This window comes from Chlorocebus sabaeus, chromosome 10 (assembly GCF_047675955.1).
Source record: "Chlorocebus sabaeus isolate Y175 chromosome 10, mChlSab1.0.hap1, whole genome shotgun sequence".
Classification (NCBI taxonomy): domain Eukaryota; kingdom Metazoa; phylum Chordata; class Mammalia; order Primates; family Cercopithecidae; genus Chlorocebus; species Chlorocebus sabaeus.
In genome coordinates this window covers 15,346,659-15,373,399 of record NC_132913.1, presented here as the reverse complement: position 1 = coordinate 15,373,399, position 26,741 = coordinate 15,346,659, and the positions used below count along the sequence as shown (strand labels likewise).

At 35.2% G+C, this 26,741-nt stretch overlaps 1 long non-coding RNA gene across 1 annotated transcript; it reads left to right on the top strand.

Moving 5' to 3' along the window:
* The first annotated feature begins 611 nt into the window (after positions 1-611).
* Positions 612-26,741, top strand: LOC140712557 (uncharacterized). The gene is made up of 3 exons (XR_012094172.1): positions 612-783; positions 21,467-21,531; positions 25,904-26,741. It is a non-coding gene; the product is annotated as an uncharacterized lncRNA (long non-coding RNA).

Sequence of the window (26,741 nt, the reverse complement as noted above, 5' to 3'; positions counted from 1 at the left end):
ATGTGGGAAGATTTTTCAAGTAGTATAGGAGCTCCATCTGTGACAAGCAGCAGAAGCATTCATTTCCACTTGATATAACTTTAAGTAACATTCTTTATCTGCCTTTAAAATGTTGACTCAAAATGTTGAGTCTTTTAGTAGTTTTTAAAATGGACATGCAAGAGGTATAATTTTCTCTTATCGCATCAGCATACACCTGAAGAGTAATTATATATAGATTTGAAGGCCAGGCACGGGGGCTCACATCTGTAATCCCAGCACTTTGGGAGGCCAAGGCAGAAGGATAGCTTGAGGTGGAGCTCAAGACCAGCTTGGGAAAAATGGCAAGATCCTGTCTCTACATACGTTTTTTAAAAATTAGCCAGGTGTGATGATACACACCTGTAGTCTCAGCTACTTAGGATGATGAGGCTGGAGGATTGCTTGGCTCCAGGAAGTCAAGGCTGCAGTGAGCCATGTTCGTGCCACTGCACTCTAGCCTGGGTGACAGAGAGAGACCCTGTCTCAAAAAATAATAATGATAATGTTTTTTTAAAGGACGTGGCTACCACAGAAGGGGAGTAGTGAAGCTGCAGTACCTTGATGAACAATTTCAGAGTTAGCTAGATTAGAAAATACATAAAACTTTGGAAGTATATCAGTGGGAACACAGAGTGTTGTTTGAAAAATGGTTCACTTTTCCCTTCCTTTTCCAGGTCACCAACCAGTTTGAAAATTTTTGCAGTACACATGTCTTTCTTAAAGGCTTTCCAATGCTTTGGGACTTCTTTTCTTTGCAATCTGGTAAGTAGTTTTATAGAATGCTTCTGGAAAAGGTTTTTAAGAAGAGAAGACCCTAATCGTGAAAATGTCGCCTTGGAAGTTTTAGAATTCTCATTTGAACTGTCTCACTTCTCTCACCTCTTTACAAAAATACTGAACTAAGCTTACGTGTCTAAATCACCTATGTGAGAACATGCAGCTTTACCTTAATGGTGGCTAATGGCTTTGAGGTGCCTATGTGCATCAGAAGAGGCCAGTTTACTCTGATGACATGCATTCTAGCCCAGACTATCATATAACAACTACTGCAATGTTGTAGAAGTCATGAATATAAATGAGGTTTTTAGATATCTGGAAAAACATCAGTTGACCATAAAAACATTTTTAGTTTCTATTGGTGTCATTTTTATTTTTAGTCTTAAATTTATAATTGAAGAAAATACTAAGTTTTGTTTAGAGGCTATAAAGATGTAATTTTTAAGACTTAAATATTCTTATTTTAAAAGTAAATATCAATTTTATTGTTTTCTTCAAGTTATGACATAGGTATTTGTTTAAATGTACATGGTATACAAATTATATATGCCACATTTTAAAAATTAAAAACAAATTTATATTATTTGAATTAACTATTCACACTTGGACAAGAGTCAGATGTTTCTAATGGAGAGATGAAAGTAGCCAGTACTTTCTTACTTTGGGGATGCACATTGCCTCAACATTTTCAGGGTGAATATACATAACAATTTTCATTTTCTGGAATCTTTTTTTATACCTATGGTGAGGTAGATATGTAATCTTATATAGGTCTATTTAGTGCAAATCATGTATATTACTATAGAAGGATAACATTGACCTTGGGATTTACTTCTAATTTGCCTTATAAGAGATCCTTCACTTCTTATGCCTTCTTTCAATTTATTTATCTCTTTGAGAAGCAATATGCTACATGCTAGAAAAAGAAAAATTATGGCTAAAATAGATCTAGAAACCAGGTGCGTTAGTAAATATATATACTATATATATATGGAAGTTATTTCCAAATATGGTATTATGGTAGTATATATATGTACTTCTCTCTAACCCTCAAAAATATAATGGGTATCAACGTTTCCTATATATATAGACACACAAAATTTATATATATTTACTTATTTCTAACCATTTTGTGACTCTCAAAAACATAATGGATATCAAGATTTCTACAAAATAGAAATGAAAGCATAATAATGATATATTAAATAATTATACCAGTTCTCAAAAACACATTTCCAGGCATCTCTACAATTGACAAATGAAACTTACTAGAGTAATGCAAAGAAATTGCTCTGTGCATGTGTGACTAGTATTCCTAGGTCATACTTTAACTTATCCTACTATGTGGAAATGCTACTGCTGATCTATGAATTAGCCATTATCTCCAATTATTTTATCTAGTTTTGATGATAAATTATACTAAATTATGTACACTGTCTCTCACAAGCAAAGTCTCATGCTTCAGAGAGAGAGAGATAAGTGGCAAGCCTTAGACCTTGAGATAATCAGACAGATAGTGATGTCTTGGGAATGGCACAGTAAAGTGTCTGAATACTAGGTCCACTCATTCAAACTACCATCACCTGGCAAACACTGACAGCATCAGCTCTGTTTTTGGAACCTTGATATTTTGCTTTTGCACCTTTGGGATAATTGTGGGCTCTACAAAAGCAAAATATTAACGTTAAGGCACAGTCCTGAGTAGTCTGGCTTGGTATTGAAGTAACACAACTCAGAGCTACTCTGCACAAATTAGGAGAGTAGGATTTTCTTTTAACTCCAGAGGTATTTAAGAAAAAAACACCTCTGTTGGGTCACTTGCTTACTGCTGAGATAATGAAACATAGACTTCAGTAACTACACAGCATAAGGAATACAATCTTTGTAAAAATAGTTTGGAAAACTCACCAAATGGACAAGTTAGAGCCCTAAAAAATTAACACCAGCAAACCCAGGGGAATGAGGATAATCTAATTCCCAGAGTTACCACATGTAAATATTCAAACTGCATAGTGTTATTATGAGGAGAATCTAATTCCCAGAGTTGCTACATTTAAATATTCAAACTCCACAGTTGTGTGTTTTTAAAAATCACAAGGCATAACAAGAAAAAGGAAGTACGGCCTATTCACATGGGGGGAAAAAAAAGAGAGCTGGTTGTGAGGAAGCACAGACACTGGAATTAGTAGATAAAACCTTTAAATTAACTATCTGAAAACTGCTTAATAGGCTAAAGGAAGTCATGGCTAAAGAACTGAAGAAAACTGGGAAAGTAATGTCTAGTCTAAAGAAGTAAAATATTAATAAAGAAGAAATAATAAAAAAGGATCCAAAGATGAATTCTAGTGCCAAAAATTAAAATAGGTTAAAATAATTCAACAGCAGCTTTCTGAAGACAGAAGAAAGAATTAGCGAATTTGGAAATAGGAATTAGAATTATCAAGTCAGGACAGATTAAAGAATAGTCACTGAAAACTTCGTAAGTTTGATGGAGGGTATGAGCTACACATTCAAGAGCTTAAAAAATACTCCAAATAGGACCAACTCATAAAGATCCCAGATATAAACCATGATCAAATTTTTGAAAAGATAAAATATTGAAAACAAGCAAGTAGCAAGTTTTACATACAAGGGGTCCTCAATAGGACTAACAGCTAATTTCAGTAACTTCAGAACAAAATATTTAAAGTATTGAAAGAAAAACAGTAAAGTCAGCCAAAAATTCTATTTTCAGTAAAACTACTCTTCAAATACACAAAAGTTGAGAAAATGATTTTCTGGTAGACCTTCCCTACAAAAATGCTAAAGTGAATCCTTCAAGATGAATTCAAGCACTACAGTATGCAAAGACATATGGGAAAGGTAAGAATGTTAGAAAGGTAACCGCAGTTGTAAATATAAATGACAGTACTGTATTTTTTGTTTGTAACTCCTCTTATTTTCTACATGATATAAAAAATCATGAAATATGTAAATCCATGTTAATTTGCACATAATTTATGAAGATAAAATTTATGAAGTAGTAACTTAAAGACAGGATGAGGCTAAATAGGGGCAAAGTTTTCATATGTTAGAGATGATAAATTGCAAGCAAGCTAAATTGTTATAAATTTGGATGCTGGTTGTAATCTACATGTTAACCATTAAGAAAATACCTAAAAAGGGAAGACAAAAGAGATGAGAAATGAATAAAAAGGGTGCAATACAGAAAAAAAGAATAAATCAAACACTTAAATATGTTTAATGGAGAAAATAGTAAAAAAAGATAAAGTGGATAGACCATCTAAACACAAGATAGAAAACTGAGAATTTGAACAACATATCAGCAAGAACTAACAGACATATTGAATAACCCACCAACAAAAGCATAATTTTCATTCTTCTTAAGGCACATGAGATGTTCTCTGTAATAGATCATATATGGGGCCACAAAACAAGTCTCAAATTGTAAAATACAGAAATTATACAAAATATATTTTCTAAACAGAATGGAATAAAGCTAAAACTTAATGATAAGGAAAACTTGGAAAATTCACAAATGCAGGGAAATTTAAAAACATACTTTAAAAAAACATACTTTTAAACATGTATTGATGTAGAAATCACAAAGGAAATTAGAAAATATGTGGAGACCATGGAAACAAAAGCACAGTATACCAAAAGTGATTAGGTGCAGCAAAACAGGTGCTGGGGGGGACCTAGGGACCTAGAGCTGTAAACACCTACATTAATGAAGAAGAAGCATAAACTAGACCCAGAGGTAGGTGAAGGAAGGAAATAGATCAGAGTAGAGACAAATGAAGTAGAGACAAATGAAATAAAGACGAGAAAAAAACAATAGAATCAATGAAAACAAAACTGTTTCTTTAAAAAGATCAGTAAAATGGCAAACCTTTAACTTAAATAAAATCAGAGCTAAATGGAGGGACATAACTGCTGACCTTACAGATACAAAGGGATATAATGTGATGCTGTGAACAACTGTAGGTCGACAAATTAGATGAAAAATACATAGAAACACATAAATTATAAAACTGATTCAAGAAAATATAGAAAATCTGAACAGAACTATAGTCAGCAGATTGAACCCATATTTAAAAATGCTCACAAGAAAAAATATCAGATTGATGGCTTTGTTGGTGAAATTCTAACAAACATTTATTAAAAACAATTCTCAATTTTTTTGAAAAAATAGAAGAGAAGGGAACACTTCCCATGAGGCCAACATTAGCCTGCTACTAAAGTCAGGGGATGGGAGGGAGGAATAAACATCACAAGCAAGAAAATAAATAAATAAACAAATATATATGTGTATATATGCAAATTCTATCACACCATCACACATAATGGAGGCTATGAGCTACACATACCCTCCTTAATAGCAAGTCCAATCAGAGCATATTAAAAGTATTATACATGAAGACCAAATGTGATTTATCCCAGGAATGAAAGGGTAGGTCTGTATATGATAATCAATTTAATTATTTAATCAAATTAATACACCACAGTAATAGAAAAGCATGACAAAAATCCAACATCCATTCATGATTAAAAAAAAAACACTCATGTACAAAAATTGAAAGCAAATTCTTCCATATGACAAAGGGTATATATGCAAAGCCAACAGCTAACATCATAGTCAGTGGGAGAAGACCAGAAATTTTTAGTACTAAAATTAGAAACAAGACAAGGATGCTGATTTTTATGACTTCTGTTTGACATCCTGCAGGGTGTTCTAGCCAGAGCATTTAAGCAAGAAAAGGAATTAAAAGGCAGTCAAATTGGAAGGAAAGAACTACCTCTACTTGCAAATGCCGATATGCTAACTGCAGAGAATGTCAAAGAATATACACATATATACAATACACGCACATAAATTCACAAACTACTAAAGCTAATAAATTAATTTAAAAAGCCTGGAAGGTACAATAAAAATCAATTGTGATTCTATACATAAGCAATGAATAATCCAAAGGATGAAATTAAGAAAATTTCTATTCAAAGAAGTACCCAAAAGAATAACTAGAAATAAATTTTACCATTGAGAGGTAAGATTTATACACTGAAGACTACAAAACATTCCTGAAAGAAATAAATACATGAAAAATATATTCTGTGTTCATTAATTGAAATAGTTAATATTAAAATAGCTATACTTCCCAGTGATCTACCAATTTATGCAATCCCTATGAAAATCACAATGGCCTTATTCCTCCCAAAATGGGAAGTTAATGTTCAAATTCATATGAAGTTGCAAAGTGTCCCAAATAGCTAAAAACGTGTCTTGAAAAAAGAACAAATTTGAAGAACTCACTTTTTTTTTTTTCCTCAAAACTTACCAAAAAGCTACTGTAATCAAAAGATTGTGCTACTGGCATAAAGATGGACCTAAACATGGAATCATACTGAGTGTCCAGAAAAAAATAATATTTATGGTCATTTAATACTTGGCAAAGTTGTCAAGACTATTCACTGAGAGACAGAATGGTCTTTTCAGAAAATGGTATTGTGGCAACTGGATATCCAACGTGTAAACTAATGAAGTTGGACTACATATAACAGTTATTCAACATGGATTAATTGCCTAGATATAATATCTAAAACTTTTAAAGTCTTAGATAAAACATATGTGAAACCGAAAGCCTGGGCAACAGAAGGAAAATAGATAAATTATACTACCTCAAAAAAATTTTTAAATGTGCATCAAAGAACATTATCACAAAAGTAAAAAGATAACCTACAAAATGGAAAGAAATATTTTCAAATCTTACATCTGATAAGGGTCTAATATCTAGGACATATAAAGAATTCCTATAACTAATACAAAGACAAAAAATTCTATTAAAAATGGGCAAAGGGATTGAACAGCTATGTCTCCAAAGAAGATATACAAATGGACAAGCACATAAACAAAGATACTCATTAGTTATTAGTGATGCAAATCAAAACACAATGAAGTACCATTTTACATGCACTAGGATGGTAATTCTTTTAAAAAAGAAAATTGACAAGCATTAGTGAGGATATAGGGAGATCAGAGCCCTTGTACATTTCTAGTAGAGGTATAAAATGCTTCAGCTGCTGTGGAAAATAGCTTGGAGATTCTTCAAAAAGTTAAACGTAGGTTGACCATCAGCAAGATGGTAGAATAGGACTCCCCAGAACTCATGCCCTTGCAGAAACATCAATTTGAACAACTATCCATGCATGCAAAAACCTTCGCAAGAGCTATGAAATTCAGATGGGAGATTTCAGCACCTGCTGTAACACGGAACTGAAAATAGATGCATTGAAGAGAGTAGGAACAACTGTTTTACAGTACTCACATCATCCCTCTTCCAGCCCCAGGCAGCACAGTGTGGAGAGTGATACCCTCTGAATTAGAGAACAAGAGGAAAATAAGCACCAGATTTTGTCTCAGACCCTGAAACTGGACCCACCCCAGTAAAAGACAGTGGTGGACAGTCACTCATGGCCCCAGCCTGTAAACTAAGTGTCCCAGCCCAATGAAGTACCAAGGATTCCACAGCCTCAGTCTCCAGGCTTGTGTAGCCACCCCAGTGGTAGGTCAATCCCAGTGGCCCTAGGCTCCAGACTGCCCCAGAACAGGCTAGCCCTGCAGCCATAGACTTCAAGCCTACCTCAGCATTAGGTAGAGCCCCCACAGCAACTGTAGTCATCAGGTTAGTACACATGGACTCGGCTTCCAGACCTGCCCAAACCAGGACAACCCCTGGGATCCCAGACTCCAGGTATCGTACCTGCATACTGAGTTTCCACACATGTCTCAGCTCTAGGCAGAATCCCACAGCACAGGCTCCAGGCCTGTCAAGTAGACTTGGTCTCCAGATCTCTACCAGTGCCAGGCTGACCCCACTGACCCCAGGGTTCAGACTGCCATAAGCACTGGGAATAGCACCTCAGCCCCAGACTTTAAGGCCATCCTAGCATTAAGTTGGCCACCACAGCCCTAGTCATCAAGGTGGCAACTTCAGACTCATCTTCCTGCCTCATCTCTTTGAATTCAGGGTCTAAACTCACCAAGCAAGGACAGCCCTTGTGACCTCAGACTCCACATCATCCTAGTACCAGATTAGCATCCCTGGTGTAAAGTACCAGGTAGACATCCCTGAACATAAGCTTCAGGCTTGTCCAGTATTGATCCAATTCCCATGGATCATGGCTTCACCCTTCAACTGGCTCCAGTAACCCAAGCTCCAGCAGACCCAGGATAAATCAGGTCTGTCTCTATGACTCACAGCCAGCCCAGAGTGTGGACCCAGGCTTTATGCCAGCCCCAGTACCTGGATGGCCCTAGGCCCCAGGCCCATCTGCATAACCCAAGCTCCAGGGGACCCACGTGCCAGGTCAGCTCCTGTGAACCCTGGTTTCAGGCTGACCCCCAGGAATCGAAGCTCCAGGCCTAAAACATAGCTTATAACCTGAGAAAGATTAACATGACCAAGTAGGGAAAAAGTTGTAACCCAACTGTATGATTGCGTGAATGTTACCTAAGAATGTGACTGTATAAATCAGTAGATAAATGCACAGTGGTGAGATTATTTTGATCTTTGAGATTTAATTTCCTTAGTGCTGCCTAGAAAATGTTAATTGACATTCTGTTTGTATTTTACTATAATATTCCATGAATTACATGTAAGATACCTGAAATCCTTTGTGACTGAAGGCAGAAGAATAAAAGATTAAAAATATGATTGACGACCTGGAAGAAATGAAAGCTATTATCAATAAATGGGTTTCTCAGATATTCATGATCATCTTTTCAAAAAAAATGTATTGTTTGTGATTGAAGATAATTTATCAGTTTAAAATACACTGTTATGACTTTAAGATGTTTTATGCAATTGCAATGGTGACCACAAGAAAAATATCTATAGAATAAACACAAAGATAAATGAGAAGGGAATCAAAACATGTTACTACGAAAGTTGGGCTGGGAGCAGTGGCTCACACCTGTAATGCCAGCACTTTGGGAGGCTGAGGCGGGCAGATCACTTGAGGTCGGGAGTTCAAGACCAGCCTGACCAACATGGAGAAACCCCATCTCTACTAAAAATACAAAATTAGTTGGGTGTGGTGGCGCATGCATGTAATCCCAGCTACCTGAGAGACTGAGACAGGAGAATTGCTTGAATTAGGGAGGTGGAGGTTGGGGTGAGCTGAGATGGCACCATTGCACTCCAGCCTGGGCAACAAGAGTGAAACCCCATCTCAAAAAACATAACAAAACAAAAAAACATGTCACTACTGAAGTCAACAATATAAAGGAAGGCAATAAGAAGAAAGGAGGAACAAATAAAGCTACAGAACACACTTAATAAAGTTAAAAAAAGTGTAGTAGTAATTTCTGGTCTATGTGTTATTACCTTACCTGTCCTTTTGTAAATGGCTTATTTCACTTAGCATAACGTCCTTGAGGTTCATTTACATTGTAGTATGTGACAGGGTTTCCTTCTTTTTTTAAGGCTCCATAATATTCGATCACATGTACATAACACATTTTCTTTATCCACTTATCTGTTAATCAACATTTGGATTGCTTTTACTTCTTAGTTCTTGTGAATAATGTTGCAGCGAACATGAGTGTGAAAATATTTTGTCTAGATCATGCTTTTTTAATGTGTGTATATACCAAGAAGTGGGATTGCTAGATAATATGGTAATTCTATATTTAATTTAATGAACCTCATTATTGTTTCCTAAAATGGCTGCACCATTTTTCATTTCTACCAACAGTGCACAAAAATTATAATTTTCCACATCAATAATTTTATTTTCTGTTGTTTTGATAGTGGCCATCCTAATGGAGCTGAGGCTATGATATCTCATTGTGGTTTTTCTTTGCTTTTAGTTTATGATGAGTGATGTTAAACATTTTTTCATAGGCTTCTTGGTCATTTGTATATCTTCACTGGGCAACTGTGTATTGAAGTCTTTTGGTCATTTTTTAATTGGTTATTTTTGTTGTTTTTGTTGCTGTTGAGTTGTAGAAGCTACTCACATACTCTGAATATTGATCCTTTATCATACACAGTATTTGCAAATATTTTCTCCCTTTCCATAGATTGCCTTTTCACTTTATTTACTATTTTGTGTGATAGAGTTTTTAAGTTTGATGTAGTCCTATTTGTCTATTTTTGTTTTGGCTGCTTGTGTTTTTCATACGTTTCCCAAGAAATCATTGCCAAATCCAATGGTCTGATGTTTTCCCCTATGTTTTCTCCTAGGAGTTTGATAGTTTTAGGTCTTAAGTTTAGGTTTTGAATTCATTTTCAGTTAATTTTTGTATATGGTATTAGTTAAGAGTCTAAATGTATTCTTTTTCATATGGAGATCCAATTATCTCAAAACCATTTTTTTCACAAAAAGACTGACAGTTCCCTGTTATGTAGTCTTGTTCCCTTGTCAAAGATCCTTTGGCTGTATGTGTAAGGTTTTATTTCTAGGTGCTCTGTTTTGTTCCATTGACATCTATATTGGTCTATATGCCAGTGACACACTACCTTGAGATCCATTGCTTATAGTATGTTTTGAAATTAGGAAATGTAAGAACTCCAAATTTGTTAGTATTTTTTAGTACTATTTTGGATATGCGGGTCTCTTGAAATTGAAATTTCCTGTAAGTTTTGGTGCTACTTTCTATTTCTTAAAAAAATTTGCCAGCTGGGTGTGGTGGCTCAAGCCTCTAATCCCAGCACTTTGAGAGGCTGAGGTAGGCAGATCATGAGGTCAGGAGATCGAGACCATCCTGCCCAACATGGTAAAATCCCATCTCTACTAAAATGCAAAAATTAGATGGGAATGGTGGCGGGCGCCTATAGTCCCAGCTACTCAGGAGGCTGAGGCAAGAGAATTGCTTGAACCTGGGAGGCGGTGGTTGCAGTGAGCTTAGATCATGCCACTGCACTCCAGCCTGGCAACAGAGCAAGACTCCATCTCAAAAAAAAAAAAAAAAAAAAAAAAAAAAAAAAAAAAAAAAAAAAATTGCCATTGAGATTTTGATAGCAATTGCATCTGTAGATAGCTAGGTACTAAAGACATTTTAACAATATAAAGTCTTCTAATCTATAAACACAGAATGGCTTTCAACTTATGTGTACTTCTGGTTTCTTTTAGCAATGTTAGCAATGTACTTTAATAGCATTTTTAACCAAATTTGAATTTTTATTTTTAGTAATTACTAATAGTCAAGGACTATTGTCATTTTGTTGTTTTCTGTGTATTTTGTTGATTTTTTGTTCCTCCTTTCTCACTGCCTTCTTTTATATTTTGTTGATTTTTTTGTAATGAGGTGTTTTGATTCCTTTATCACTTCTCTTTGTATGTATTCGATATATATTTTCTTTTTGGTTACAATTGCAAAAAACTTCTTAACATTATAACAGCGTATTTTAAACTGATAACTTTTTTTTTTTCCTAAACACAACAATAATGGATGACTGCCAAAGCCATTTATTGATAGTTAGATAGTTTCCATTCCTTCTAGGTTGTCAGTCATCTCCTTACCTCTTTTTTCCCTGTTTAGTTCACAGAGAATTTGAGGTAAGATACAGGTAATACACTGACTATTATAGTAAAATATAAATAGAACATCAATTAACATTTTTTAAAAACGTGGTGGTGCATGCCTGTAGTCCAAGCTACCAGCAACCAGTTAAACATTACTAGTGAAGTTAAATCTCAACAAGGGTCACGACAGTTTTAGCACTGTGTATTTATCTACTGATCTGTGTAATCACCCATGTTTTTAGGCAACATTCACCCAATTATATGATTGGATTATAGCCCTCTTTCCTCTACTTGGATACTTTTATCTTCTCCAGATGTAAGATACATTTTCAGTCATTTGTTTATTCAACACATTAAAATAATTATGATATGCCAGGAACTGTACTGGTTACTATAGATATAGTAGTAAGAGCAACAGTTCTCTCGCCTTTTATAAAGCTTAGATTGTATTGGAGGAGAAAATAAAAACCAAATGAATACACTATTGAAAAAAGAAGAATGCAATAAAGTGTTATTTTAGACACAGTTCTTTTGGTAAGATGGTAAAAGGGCTATTTTGAGGAAATATTTATGCTGAGACCTAAGGAAACAGATAAATAGGAAACAGGTAAATATACAGACAATAGTATGGGAGGCGTAGGGAATGCAAACAGCAAAGGCCCTAAAGACACACAGAAAAAGAAATATATCAAGGCCATTAAGCACAGAAAGACAAATATCATATGTTTTCACTCATCTGTGGGAGCTAAAAAGGTGGATCACATGAAGCTAGAGAGTAGATGGGTGGTTACCAGAAGCCAGAAAAGGTAGTGGGGAGGGAGAGCATTGAATAGAAGTTGATTAAAGGCACAAATATATAGTTTGGCAGAAGAAATAAGACCTATTGTTAGATAAATTGAGTGACTACAATTATCTATAGCAGATTTCAAAATAGCCAAAGAGGAATAATTTGAATCTTTCCAGCCTAAAGATAAAGGTTTAAGGTGATGATCTTTCACTAATATGATCTTTCAAATTTTGCAACTAAATTATTTCATGTATCCAAAAACTATGTACATGTATTATGCAGCCATAAAAATACATTTAAAAAAAGAGACAAAAGGGAGTTTTAGTGATTCCAGGTTGTAGTAGATGAGAAAATGATAAGGGAAAAATCAGAGAGATAGGGAGGGCAAGATTTATAGGGTCCTATGGGCAAGTGTTTTGAAGTTTATAACAGTGATGAGAAACCTCAGACATATTTTATATAAGATAAAAATACCTAATTTCCTTTTGAAAACTATTACTATTGTGGCTGTGTGGGAACTGCAGAATGTTGAAGACCACTTTCATGGAATTTGTAGTTGCCCAGGTTTGATATAATGGAAAATTTTGTTTAACTCAAGGGAAATTCAAATAAAAATTAATTTCATATTCTATCTGCACAGAAAAAATTACATCTTGAATTTATAGTTATGTGTAGTTGGTAATGAAATGCAGGTTGATTTGTTTTTTTTTTTTTTTTTTTGCTCCTGCATGTTATAAAGGTCTTGTAATGAACATGCACCATTTTTACAGTGAAAGAGTTATTTTCTCTATCAAGCCAGTAGAAAACAAGAAAGATCAGAAGCTGCTCTCCTTATTTCATACGAATCAATTTTAAAACAACAATGATCAGAAAGGACAAAGAAGGACATTACCTAATGATAACAGGTTTTATTCAATAAGAAGACTTAACTATCGTAAATATATATGTAACCAACACACAGCTGCACATAGATTCATAAAACAAGTTCTTAGAAACCTGTGAACAGGCTTAGATAACCACACAATAGTGGGAGACCTCAACACCCCATGGACATTATTTGACAGATCACTGAGGAAGAGAAAGAAGAAAATCTGGGACCTAAACTCAACACTTGACCAAGTGATCCTAACAGACATCTACAGAGCACTCCAGCCATCAACCACAAGTTGGTATTCTCATCTATACATGGCACATACTCTAAAATCAACAACCCGCTTGGCCGTAAGGCAATTCTCAACAAATTCAAAAGAACTGAAATCATACTAACCACACTCTCAGATCACAGAGCAGTAAAAACAAATCAATACCAAGAAGATCTCTCAGAATCATACAATTACATAGAAATTAAATGTGCTTCTCCTGAATGACTTTAGGGTACATGATAAAATTAAGACAGAAATTAAAAAAAAAAAAAATCGAACTAATGAAAAGAAAGATGCAACATAGCAGAATCTCTGGAACACAGCTAAAGCAGTGTTAACAGGGAAGTTTATGGCACTAAAAGTCCACATCAAAAAGTTAGAAAGATCTCAAATTAACAATCTAACATTATATCTAGAAAACCTGGGGGAAAAAAAAAGAGCAAACCAACCCCAAAGTTAGCAGAAGAAAAGAAATAGCCAAAATCAGGACTGAACTCAACACAATTAATAAATGAAAAGTCTCATAAAGATCAATGAAACCAACAGTTGGTTCTTATTTTTGAGAGAGAGTTTCGCTCTTGTTGCCCAGGCTGGAGTACAATGGAGCAGTCTTGGCTCACCATAACCTCTCTCTTCCAGGTTCAAGCGATTCTCCTGCCTCAGTCTCCTGAGTAGCTGGGATTACAGGTGCCCACCACCACGCCCAGCTAATTTTTTGTATTTTTAGTAGAGACAGGGTGTCACCATGTTAGCCAGTCTGGTCGCAAACTCCTGACCTCAGGTGATCCACCCGCCTCGGCCTCCCAAAGTGCTAGGATTACAGGAATGAGCCACTGTGCCCAGCCAATGACATGCATGACCCATCACGCTTGTCCAAGTTGGTTCTTAAAAATAAAGATTGATAGACTGCTAGTGAGACTAATAAAGAAAAAAATATCCAAAGAAACACAGTCATAAATTACAAAGGGGACATTACCACCAACTCTACATAAATATAAAAACCCTCAGATGCTATTACGAACAATTCTATGCACACAAACTAGAAAACCTTGAAGAAATGGATATATCCCTGGCAACATACACCCTCCCAAGATGCAACCAGGAAGAAACTGAATCCCTGAACAAGCGAATAATGAGTTCCAAAATTAAATCAGTCCAAAAAAAAAAAAAAAAAAAAAAGCCTATCAAGAAGAAAAAACTCTGGACCAGACTGATTCACAACTACATTCTACTGGAATTTGGCCGTAGTGCTGAAAACAGTTTATAGATTTAATGCTATTCCTATCAAATGACCAATGACATTTTTCAGAGAATTAGAAAAAAAAACGATTCTAAAATTCATACAGTGCTAGGTGTGGTGGTTCACACCTGTAATCCCAGCACTTTGGGAAGCCAAAGTAAGAGGATAGCTTCAGCTCCGGAGTTTGGGACTAGCCTTGGCAGCATGGTGAAACTCAATATCTACAAAATTAGGGAAAAAAAAATAGTTGAGTGTGGTAGCTTGGCACCTGTAGTCCCATCTGCTTCAGAGTCTGAAGCGGGAGGATTGCTTGAGCCTCATTGTGCCACTAGACTACAGCCTGTGGTCTGTGTGACAATGCAAGACACCATCTCAAAAAAATGAAATACAGAAATAAATCACATGAAACCAAAAAAGAGCCAAAATAGCCAAATTAACACTAAGCAAAGAGGACAACTGAATCATCAAGCTACTCAACTTCAAACTATGCTACAAGACTACCATAACCCAAACAGCATGGTACTGGTACAAAAACAGATACATAGACCAATGAAACAGGTTAAGGAACCCAGAAATAATGCTGTACACTTATAATCCTCTGATCTTTGACAAAGTCAACAAAATCAAGCAATGGGAAAATGACTTCATATTCAATACATGGTGCTGGGATGACTGGCTAGCCAAATATATGCAGAAAATTCAAACTGGACCCCTTTCTTTCACCACATACAAAAATCAACTTAAGATAGGTTAAAGACTTAAATGCAAAACTAAAAACTGTAAAAAAATAAACCCTAGAGGAAAGCTTAGAAAATACTATTGTGCACATAGGACCCTGACAAAGATTTCATGATGAAGTCTCCAAAAGCAATTACAACAAAAACAAAAATTGATAAATGGGACCTAATTAAAGAGCTTCTGCACAGCAATATATATCATCAGAGTAAACAGACAATCTACGGAATGGGAAGAAAAAAATCACAAACTATACATCAAAAGTCTGATATCCAGAATCTATTAGAAACAAATTAATAAGCAAAACCAAACAACCCCATTAAAATATGGGCAAAAGGCCATGAACATACACCTCTCAAAGATGACATACATCTTTTATTACATACATGCAGCCAGCTAGCCTGTGAAAAAGCATTCCACATCACTCATTACAGAAATGTAAATCAAAATCAAAATGAGATGCCATCTCATACCAGTCAGAATAGGTATTATTAAAAATTCAAAAAATCCCAGATGCAGGCAAGGCTGTGGACAAAAAGTGTTTGCACTGTTAGTAGGAGTGTAAATTAGTTCAACCATTGTTGAAGACAGTGTGGCAATTCCTTATTGCTGTTATGGAGAAAGTCTTAGGGAACTAGATATAAAGGTCAAAGCAGCCACAACATCCCCTTAAGCCAAAGCCTAATTCGGAACAAGACCCTAACTCTCTTCACTTCTATAAAAGTTCAGAGGTGAGAAAGCTGAAGAAGAAACTTAGAAGCTAGCAGAGGCTGCTTCATGAGGTGTAAGGAAAGAAGTCATCTCTGTAACAATAAAGTACAAGATGACGAAGCAAGTGCTAATGTAGAGGCTTCAGGAAGTTACACAGAAGATCTAGGTAAGATCATCGATGAAGGTAGCTACACAAAGCAACAGATTTTCAGTGCAGACAAAACAGCCTTATACCTAAAAATATGCCACCTAGGACTAAAAGAGAAGAATTCAATGCTTGGCTTCAAAGCTTCAAAGGACAGGCTGACTCTATAGTTAGGGACTAACGTAGTGGGTGACTTGAAGTTGAAGCCAGTGTTCATTTGCTATTCTGAAACTCCTAGGCCCTTTAATACGTATGTTAAATCTACTCTGCTATGCTCTTGAAATGGAACAACAAAGCCTGAATGACAGGGAATCTGTTTATAGCATGGTTTGATTGTTTTAAGCACACTGTTGAGACCTACTGCTCAAAAAATAAGATTCCTTTCAAATAATGGATTTGGTTACCCAAGAACTCTCACAGAGGTGTGCAAAGAGATTAATGTGGATTTCATGCCTATTAACACAACATCCATTCTAGATCAAAAAGTAATTTCAATTTTCAATTCTTCTTATTTAAGAAATTCATTTCAGAAACCTTTAGGTGCCATAGATGGTGATTTATTTAATGGATCTAGAAAAAGGAAATTGAAAGCCTTCTGGAAAGCATTGACCATTGTAGGTGCCATTAAGATCATTCATGATCCATGGGAGGTCAAAAGAGCACAATTAAAAAGACAACAAAGTATTCTGAATGTTACGTAAACTTAGTTGACCAAGCAGTGGTAGGGTTGGAGAGAATTGAATCCAATGTTGATAGAAGTTCTGCTGTGGGGAAATGCTATCAAACAGACTTGCATGCTATAGAGAAAGGGTCAACTGATGTTACATTTTTTTCTTATTTTAAGAAATTGCCACAACTATCTGAATCTTTAGAAACTATCACCATGATCAACACAGTCAGCAGCCACCAGTATCGATGCAAGACCCTCCACCGGCAAAAACATTGTAACTCACTGAAGGCTCAGATTATTTTTAGCATTTTTAGCAATGAAGTATTTTTAATTCAGGTATATACATTGTTTTATTAAAAACACAATGCTATTGCACACTTAATGGACTATATTATAGTGTAAATGTAATATTTATGTGCACTAGGAAATCCAAAATGTGTGCAACTTCCTTTATTACAGGGGTCTAGAACCAAACCTGTAATATATTTGAGGTATGACTGTATTCAAAACTTAAGCAAAAAGAGCAGCATTAAGAAAAAGTTTACAGAAATACAAACTACCATCAAAGAATACTATAAACACTTCTATGCAAATAAACTAGAAGAAATAGATAAATTCCTGGACACATATAGCCTCCCAAGTCTAAACCAGGAAGAAGTTGAATCCATGAATATACCAATAACAAGTTCTGAAATTGAGGCACTAATTAATAGTCTACCAACCAAAAAAGTCTGGGACCAGACAGATTCACAGATGAATTCTACCAGAGGTACAAAGAGGAGCTGGTACCATTCCTTCTGAAACGATTCCGAACAGTAGAAAAGGAGGGAATCCTCCCTAACTCATTTTAATGAGGCTAGCATCATCCTAATACAAAAGCCTGGCAGAGACAAGACAAAAAAAGAAAATTTCAGGCCAATATCCCTGAACATCAATGCGAAAATCCTCCGTAAAATACTGGCAAACCGAATCCAGCAGCACATCAAAAAGCTGAACCACCATGATCAAGTTGGCTTCATCCATGGGATGCAAGGCTGGTTCAACATATGGAAATCAATAAATGCCGTCACATAAACTGAACCAATGACAAAAAACATGATTATCTCAATAGATGCAGAAAAGGCCTTTGACAAAATTTAGCACATCTTCATGCTAAAAACTCTCAATAAACTATGGAACGTATCTCAAAATATTAAGAGCTATTTATGACAACCTCTCAGCCACTATCATACTGAATGGGCAAAAATGAAGCATTCCTTTTGAAAACCAGCACAAGACAAGGATGCCTTCTCTCACCACTCCTATTCAACATAGTATTGGAAGTTCTGGCCAAGGCAATCAGGCAAGAGAAAGAAATGAAGGGTACTCAGATAACAAAAGAGGAAGTCAAAATGTCTCTGATTGCAGATAATATGATGGTATATATATATTATAAAAAAAAACAAAAACAAAAACAAAAACAAAAAAACAAAAAAAAAATCATCTCAGCACAAAATCTCCTTAGGCTGATAAACAACTTCAGCAAAGTCTCAGGATACAAAATCAATGTGCAAAAATCACAAGCATTCCTATACACCAACAACAGATAGAGAGCCAAATGATGAGTGCACTCCAATTCACAATTGCAACAAAGATAATTAAATACCTAGGAATACAACTTACAAAGGATGTGAAGGATCTCTTCAAGGAGAACTACAAATCACTGCTCAAGGAAATAAGAGAGGACACAAACAAATGGAAGAACATTCCATGCTCATGGATAGGAAGAATCAATCTCCTGAAAATGGCCATACTGCCCAAAGTAATTTATAGATTCAATGCTATCCCCATCAAGCTATCATTGACTTTCTTCACAGAATTAGAAAAAACTACTGTAAAGTTCATATGGAACCAAAAAAGAGCTCGTATAGCCAAGACAATCCTAAGTAAAAGAACAAACCTGGAGCATCACGCTACCTGACTTCAAACTATACTACAATGCTACAGTAACCAAAACAGATATGTAGACCAATGGAACCGAACAGAGGCCTCAGAAATAACACCACACATCTACAAACATCTGATCTTTGACAAACCTGACAAAAACAAGCAATAGGGAAAGGATTCTCTATTTAATAAATGGTGTTGGGAAAACTGGCTAGCCATATGCAGAAAACAAATTGGATCCCTTCCTTACACCTTATACAAAAATTAAATCATGATGGATTAAAGACTCAAACATTAGACCTAGAACCACAAAAACCCTATAAGAAAACCTAGGCAATACCATTCAGGATATAGGCATGGGCAAAGACTTCATGACTAAATCACCAAAAGCAATGACAACAAAAGCTGAAATTGACATCTGGGATCTAATTAAACTAAAGAGCTTCTGCATAGCAAAAGAAACTATCATCAGAGTGATCAGGCAACCTACAGGATGGGAGAAAATTTTTGCAATCTATCCATCTGTCCAAGGGCTAATATCCAGAATCTACAACTAATTTAAACAAATTTACAAAAAAAAAAAAAAAAAATCAAAAGTGGGCAAAGGCTATGAACAGACACTTCTCGAAAGAAGACATTTATGGAGCCAATAAACATATGAAAAAAAGCTCATCATCACTGGTCATTAGAGAAATGCAAATCAAAATCACAATGAGATACTACTTCATGCCAGTTAAAATGGCCATAATTTAAAAGTCAGGAAAACAACAGATGCTGGAGAGGATGTGGAGGAAGACGAACATTTTTACACTGTTGGTAGGACTGTAAACTAGTTCAACAACTGTGGAAGACAGTGTGGCGATTCCTCCAGGATCTAGAACCAGATATAACATTGACCCAGGAATCTCATTACTGGGTATATACCCAAAGGATTATAAATCACTCTACTATAAGGACACATGCACACATGTTTATTGCAGCACTATTCACAATAGCAAAGAGTTGGAACCAACCCAAATGCCCATGGATGATAGACTGGATAAAGACACTGTGACAAAAATGCAACATGGAATACTATGCAGCCATAAAAAAGGATGAGTTCACGTCCTTTGCAGGGACATGGAAGAAGATGGAAACCAACATTCTTCGCAAACCAACACAAGAACAGAACACCAAACACGGCATGCTCTCACTCATAAGTGGGAGTTGAACAATGAGAACACATGGGCACAGGGAGGGGAACATCACACACCAAGGCCTGTCCAGGGGGGTGGGGGCGCTAGGGGAGGGATACCATTAGGAGAAATACCTAATATAGATGACGGGTTGATGGGTGCACCAAACCACCATGGCACGTGTATACCTTTGTAGCAACTCTGAATGTTCTACACATGTACCCCAGAACTTAAAGTATAATAATAATAATGAAAGAGAATATCCTTAGCACCCCAGATGGCTACTGTGTGACCTTTCCCAGGATATTAAAATTTAAAAAAAGGTTTAAGGATGAGGGATTCGTATAGGTCAGTTTATTGAAGGAACAGATGATGGAAAGCAAATTAACAACTAGTTTTATTCCATTAGAAAATAACTCTGAAACATGAAAGTGTACATATAGTATTGCCAGATTTTATTCCAGAGCAAATTTTATGATCACTCTACTATTTGGAAGTCAAGGATTCAAAGGATTCAAGATTCAAAGTGCAGAGATGAACATGGAAACGGAAAAACTCAATGGATAAAAACTGTAATTTTAGCATGCAGGGTAGATATTTCGGCAAGCAAATATTGTTCTAAGGAGCAATAAATATATTGCAGCAAGTGGAATCTTCTCAAATGCCATACAAGTAGTTGTGAATTGGAAAAGAACAAGCTTGAATTCTATGTAATTTGAAAAAGCATAGTTTTATAATATTGCCTGAATTACTGCAGTCAGATGGGAACCTCCTTCAGAAATTGATAACACTATAAACATATCCATCTCTGTCCCCTGTGATGCACTAAGTAAAAATATTGTGAATATCAAGATCATTAATAATAATTTTCAAGTTATTGGAATGCAGGAAAGATGACACAATTCAGCTTTGCCATGATATAAAGTATGAAAAATAGAGACACAAAATCGATAGAAAAGGATGCCCTATCAGGTATTATTACTACCAACAGAATGATATTCAGTTATATTTGAAAGTATGAGGTGATAATAGAATCAGATAAATGTCATAAAATGGTCAACTTCCGTTATCTGTCAGTGGAGGAAATAGTGATGCAAATAACTGGAATAAAACAAATTTCTAACCGTTCTGCCTGTGCCTATTGTGTATTTAGCCACCAAGGATTTATACAAATGTATATAAGAGGAAAACAGCAGAGTTTATAACGTAAATGCTATTTACTCAGTCTTTTTTTTTCCCAAGAAGTTAATGAACCAAAACTATAGTCTTATTCTGTTAAAAGAGCTAGATTTTAATTTGAAGCTTGCTGATTACTATAGGGTTTTTGTATTAATAGATATGAAAATATATATGTACTGTTTGTGACTTATTTGAACCAGTTTATCTTATTCCATACCTCATTATACATTTGATTTGAGGCAATATGCAGAATAAAATAAAGTGCAATATTTGGTCAAGTGCAATAGAAATAATTTTACTGGTAAACTATAAAAATGAGTAAAAATAATGGTGATGATAAGAATAAGATTTTTTATGAGATGGGGCCTTCTTTGTGCCAACCAACATTGTAGTAAGTCTGTGTATATATTATCTCATTTAATTTTTAGAACAATCATGTCTACTGTGTGTACTAGCTTCAATTTGCAGATGAGGAGATGGAAGCCTAATGAAGGTGAGTATCATGTGCAAAATTAAATAGTTGGAAAAAACTAATACTGATATAAAACAGGATTTTTACCCTCTACAGAATATCCAATGTCAAAATACCACAAATATTTATCTATTGAGGTGAATAAAACAAAATAATATATACATATATACACTATTATCAAAAAATTCATTGCAAAGTAATAATTTCAGAAGAAAAGATAAACATCACCAAAGAAGTAAAAAAAATTTTGGAAAGTATGTTACTGGCATGGGTACATTTTAATATATTCTTGGCATTTTCTACATAAATTCATAAAAATTTAACAACTCTGATATTTTTATTAATACATGGTATAGACTTCAATATTATTCATTGTAAATAATTTTAAGGGAAAAGAAGCTAATTTGATAAATTGGGTGTTTAAAAATGTGTTCCCAGATTTATTGGGTGACAAAATTAAATAAAAAGCTTATAAAATAGTCACAAATTCTAATATTCTCAGTTCAAATGAATCACGATTTCTTTAAAGCATATTATCTTTTCAATGAAAATACGATTTGTAAAAGTTTAATACATATGCACAAAATTATCAGATAAAAATAACTGCGTTTATATTTGTGACATGATTTTCAGTTTTCAAATAATTTCTTTAATTATACACATACAATAGCCCACTGTTATTCATTTAGGCTACAATCCAAGACTTCCAATGGACGCCAAAAACCATGGAAAGTAGTGAACTCTATGTATACAAGTTATTGTCCTCTACATACAAACCTATGATAGAACTTAACTTATAAATTAGGCACAATAAGAGATTAACAACAATAAAATAGAACAAATATAATAGAGTGGTGTGTGATTTAAAATTATAAATTGTTTATTTCTGGAATTTTTCATTTAATATTTTTGGACTATGGTTGACTGCTGTTATCTGAAACCATAGGAAGCAAAACTGCCAATAAGTGAGGACTAATGCACTTAAGTCAAAGTTTTGTAAACATGAGTTTTGTATTGAAATAATGTAGTTGAGTGAAAGATTTTTTTCACAGTCTTTTTGCTATTAATTTTCTTCCTTGCTACATAAGACAATATGGACATTCTTGGCTGTTAAGTCAATAAATTATAAGCTTATAAACAAACAGATATCCCTGTATTGGACCCAAATTGTAAAATTTCATCTCTTTCTCTTATCCTAACCTGTGTGTATATATATATACACACACACACACACACTTATTTACATACACATATATACACATGACTTATATGTATACATATGTATTTTAAATTCTTTTGGTTCACATAACATGCTTAGAGAGCTTAACATAAAATTGTTTAATTTCTCTTTAAAACTTGTTCATACCTTTATTGGCTAACATGCTCTATCTGGAACCCTAGTAAATGGCATAAGGACATATTACTGTTGCATGTGTTTAGAGCAATTAAATAAACCTGCTCTAAGTTATTATTGCGATACTAATATTAACAAGTTAGGCTAGGGCCAATTTATGAGGACGGTGAAATCTATGATTGAAAATTATGTAGAATGTTCTGCAGGCAAGTGGGATCCATGCAAAGGTTATGAGGAAAGTTCTGACATAATGAATTTTGTTATATTTATGTGTTTTATCTTATGACGAAGATTGCAACAAGCGAAACAAGTGTAGTAAACTGACAACCTGGGCTTTAATGCTGCTCCCAGAAATGTGTCATGTTCCTGGATTTTTTTTTTTCTTTACTGGGGAGGAGCTATGGAAGGACGATGCTCAAATTAGAAATAAGAAACAATTATACTTTCTTAAGCGACATTGATATAAGGGATGTGGTCATAAAAATAATCAGTGTTGGAGAAGCCTTCAGTAAAAACTATCCTCATGATAGAAACAGTTTTTAGGTACAAGAAGGGGAGGAGAAGTTTCAAAGTTTAAATGTAAAGACATTTTCTATTGCGAGACACGATATATTCAGGAACGTTCAGGGAAAAGGTTTGGATAAGTGGGATGAGGTGAAAGTGTATGTGTGTGTGTGTGTATATATATATGAAAATATATTAGGAAATACAGAAAGTCATCCTTCCCATAAACAAGAAAAGATGTAACACATCTTGTTTTCTGAGTCCAGTGTAACATTAAATCAAAGTATAAGAAAAACAATGAAAAAAATCCCATTAACATATATGTAAAAATTTTTAACAAAAGTATTATATGAATTACATTGGAAATCTGTATTAAAATGATTATTCGGCATGACAAAGTAGTTGGTTTAACTTTAAAAAATCAACATCACATTAACAGATTTTAGAAGAAAATTTATATGATTATCTTAGAAGTTGTAGAGAAATGGATTTGACAAAATTTATCACCTACTCATGACAAAACTCTCAGCAAACTAGAAATAGAAAATATCCTTATAAGGAATAATTGCAAAAACATCCATAGCTAACATCACATGATGTGTTGTAAAATGTAATGTCTTGTCTTTGAAGTTGGAAATAAGATAAATATGTTTCTACTACTTCTATTTAACATTTTACTGGAAGTGAGTTTAATAGAGAAAATTGTAATGGAAAAAATAAAAAAGGTTTTCTCACAGATGACATGATTGGGTAAGTAGAAAATCCAGAATAATGTATAAAATAATTCATAGAATGAATAAGAAAGTTTAGCAAGTTTGTGGCATACTAAATCAGTCCCTCCAAATTTATTCTATTACTGTATTGCCATTAGAAAACATAGGGAAATGAAATTTTAAAAGTATAAACTATAAAATTACCTAAAAGTATAAACTATAAAATTATTAGAAGAAAACAAAAAACTTCATGACTTCAGAATTGGCAATGGATTCTTATATATGACCCTGAAAAAGCATAAGCAATAACATTTTTCAAAATGGATAAATTGTACTTCATAACTTTTTAATGGAGGTTTTATAGGACACTATCACAAATGGAAGAAAATATTTGTAAGCCAGGACTACTGCAGCAAACTAGCATGCATAGTAACCTTACTAATGCTTTACTTAAAATTTGCTAAACAAAAGGCTGCATTTCCCATAGCAGCCTCCAAGATGGTCCGCAGTGATCCCTAGCTCCTGGTAGTCACACTCCTGTCCTTCAAAGCATCAGAATCTATCTGTGCAACCAATAGTATATAGCAGAAGTCCTGGTGTGTCACTTCCAGGATTAGGTTATATAAGACACTGCTGCTTCCATCATTGTTACTATGTCAGAGGTCTCTAAAGTCGGCCCCAGATTTGCTTATTCACTAGAAGAACTCACAGGACTCAGTATATAGTTGTACTTTTGGCTAAGATTTATCAAAGCAAAATGATATGGAATAAAATTAGTAAAGAAAAAAAGGCCATGGGATGAAGGCTTAAAGCAGCCAGGGGCAAATTTTCAAGAGCTGACTCCTAGTAGAGTCACACAGGACACACTTAATTCTTCCTGCCATGAATTGTGACAACACGAGTGTTCACTAGGAGGGAAGATTCAGTACGCAAGGTTTTTATTGTAGGCTGGGGACAAGGGAAGTCTGTGACTGGCACCAAAATTCCAGACACCCAGAAGGAAAGCAGGTGTTCAGCATAAACCATATTGTTTACACCGTTTTAGGCACAATGAGCTACTGGTACTTATCATTTTTTCTTTCTTTTCCTTTCGGAAAACACTCTTCTAAGTTTCTCACTTCATTTGGTTCTAGAGGTGCTGATCCTGTCCCCTGGCTCTAGGGCACATGACCAAGGTTGGTCAGCTACTGCCGTACCACCCTGAACACGCCCGATGTGGTCTAATACTTATCATTTAGGTAAAAGTCATCGTAGTATAGAGAACTCATTAGCAGTCACATTTCCAAATGCCAGCTATGGACCAAAACTTCCAGGCAGGCCTTTCTAAGGATTGCAGTCTCGGAACTACTATGTTAAATCTTCTGCAAAGTCATCCTTTCTCTTCAATCACTTGAGGGGAAGCCAGCAGTCAGGTTGTGCACAGCGCTATGTCCTGCCTATGGTGAGAAACTGATGCCTGCCAACAACTGTGTGTGAGTTTGGAAGTGGATTAGTAAAGTTATAGATGAAGGCAACCTTGGCTGACAGCTATACTGGACCCTCATGAGATACTGTGCCAGATCATCCCAGCTAAGCGTTGTCTAGATTCCTGACCATCAGAAAATGTATGTGATAGTGAATAGTTTTGTTTTAAGCTACTAAGTTTTTGCATAAATTGTTATATAGTGTTGAGAGATGAATAATTTCCCCACTCAAATATGTCCACATTCTAATCTTTGGAACCTGTGAATACGTTACTTTATGCGGAATTTGCAGGTACAATAAAGGTTTCTCTTTTTTGTTTTGTTTTGTTTTTTAACGGAGTTTCGCTCTTCTTGCCTAGGCTGGAGTGCAGTGGCGCAATCTTGGCTCACTACAACCTCCGCTTCCGGAGTTCAGACGATTCTTCTGCCTCAGCCTCCTAAGTAGTTGTGATTACAGGTTCCCACCACCATGCCCAGCTAATTTTTAAAATTTTTAGTAGAGATGGGGTTTCACCATGTTGGTCAGGCTGGACTGGAACTCCCGACCTCACATGATCCATCTGCTTCAGCCTCCCAAAGTCCAGAGATCATAGGCGAAGTTAAATATTTTAAATGGGGAGACAATTCTGGATTATATGTGTGAGTTCAATGTAATCACAAATATCTTTATACTAGGGAAGGAGGCAGAGGATCAGAGTGAGTAGTAGGAGATTTGATTATACAAAGTGTTAGGGTAAGGAAGCAAGAGAAAGACTTGACTGGCTATTATCAACTTTGAAGATGGAGGAAGTCCCATGGACCAGGAGATGTGGGCAGCCTCTAGGAACTTAAAAAGGCAAAGAAATGGATTATCCCCTGGAATGTCTAGGGGGATTAGCAGGCCTGCAAACACCTGGATTTTAGACAAGTGAAAATGATATTGGACTTTGGCCCATCACTACTGTAAGATAATTTGTTGTTGTTGTTTTAAGCTGCTATGTTTATGGTAATATGTTCAACAACAATAGGAACTAATACCTGCAGCAGTAAATAAACAATACTTGAGGATACATCACTGCACAAAACCTACTGCTCTCAAGGAATTTACATTCTAATGGGAGAAAAAGGTACATATGTGAGAAAATATTGATGAGACGTTAATTAGTCCTACAAAGAAAAGTAAAGCGGGGTAGGGAGAATAGAGCAAGTCTGATACAA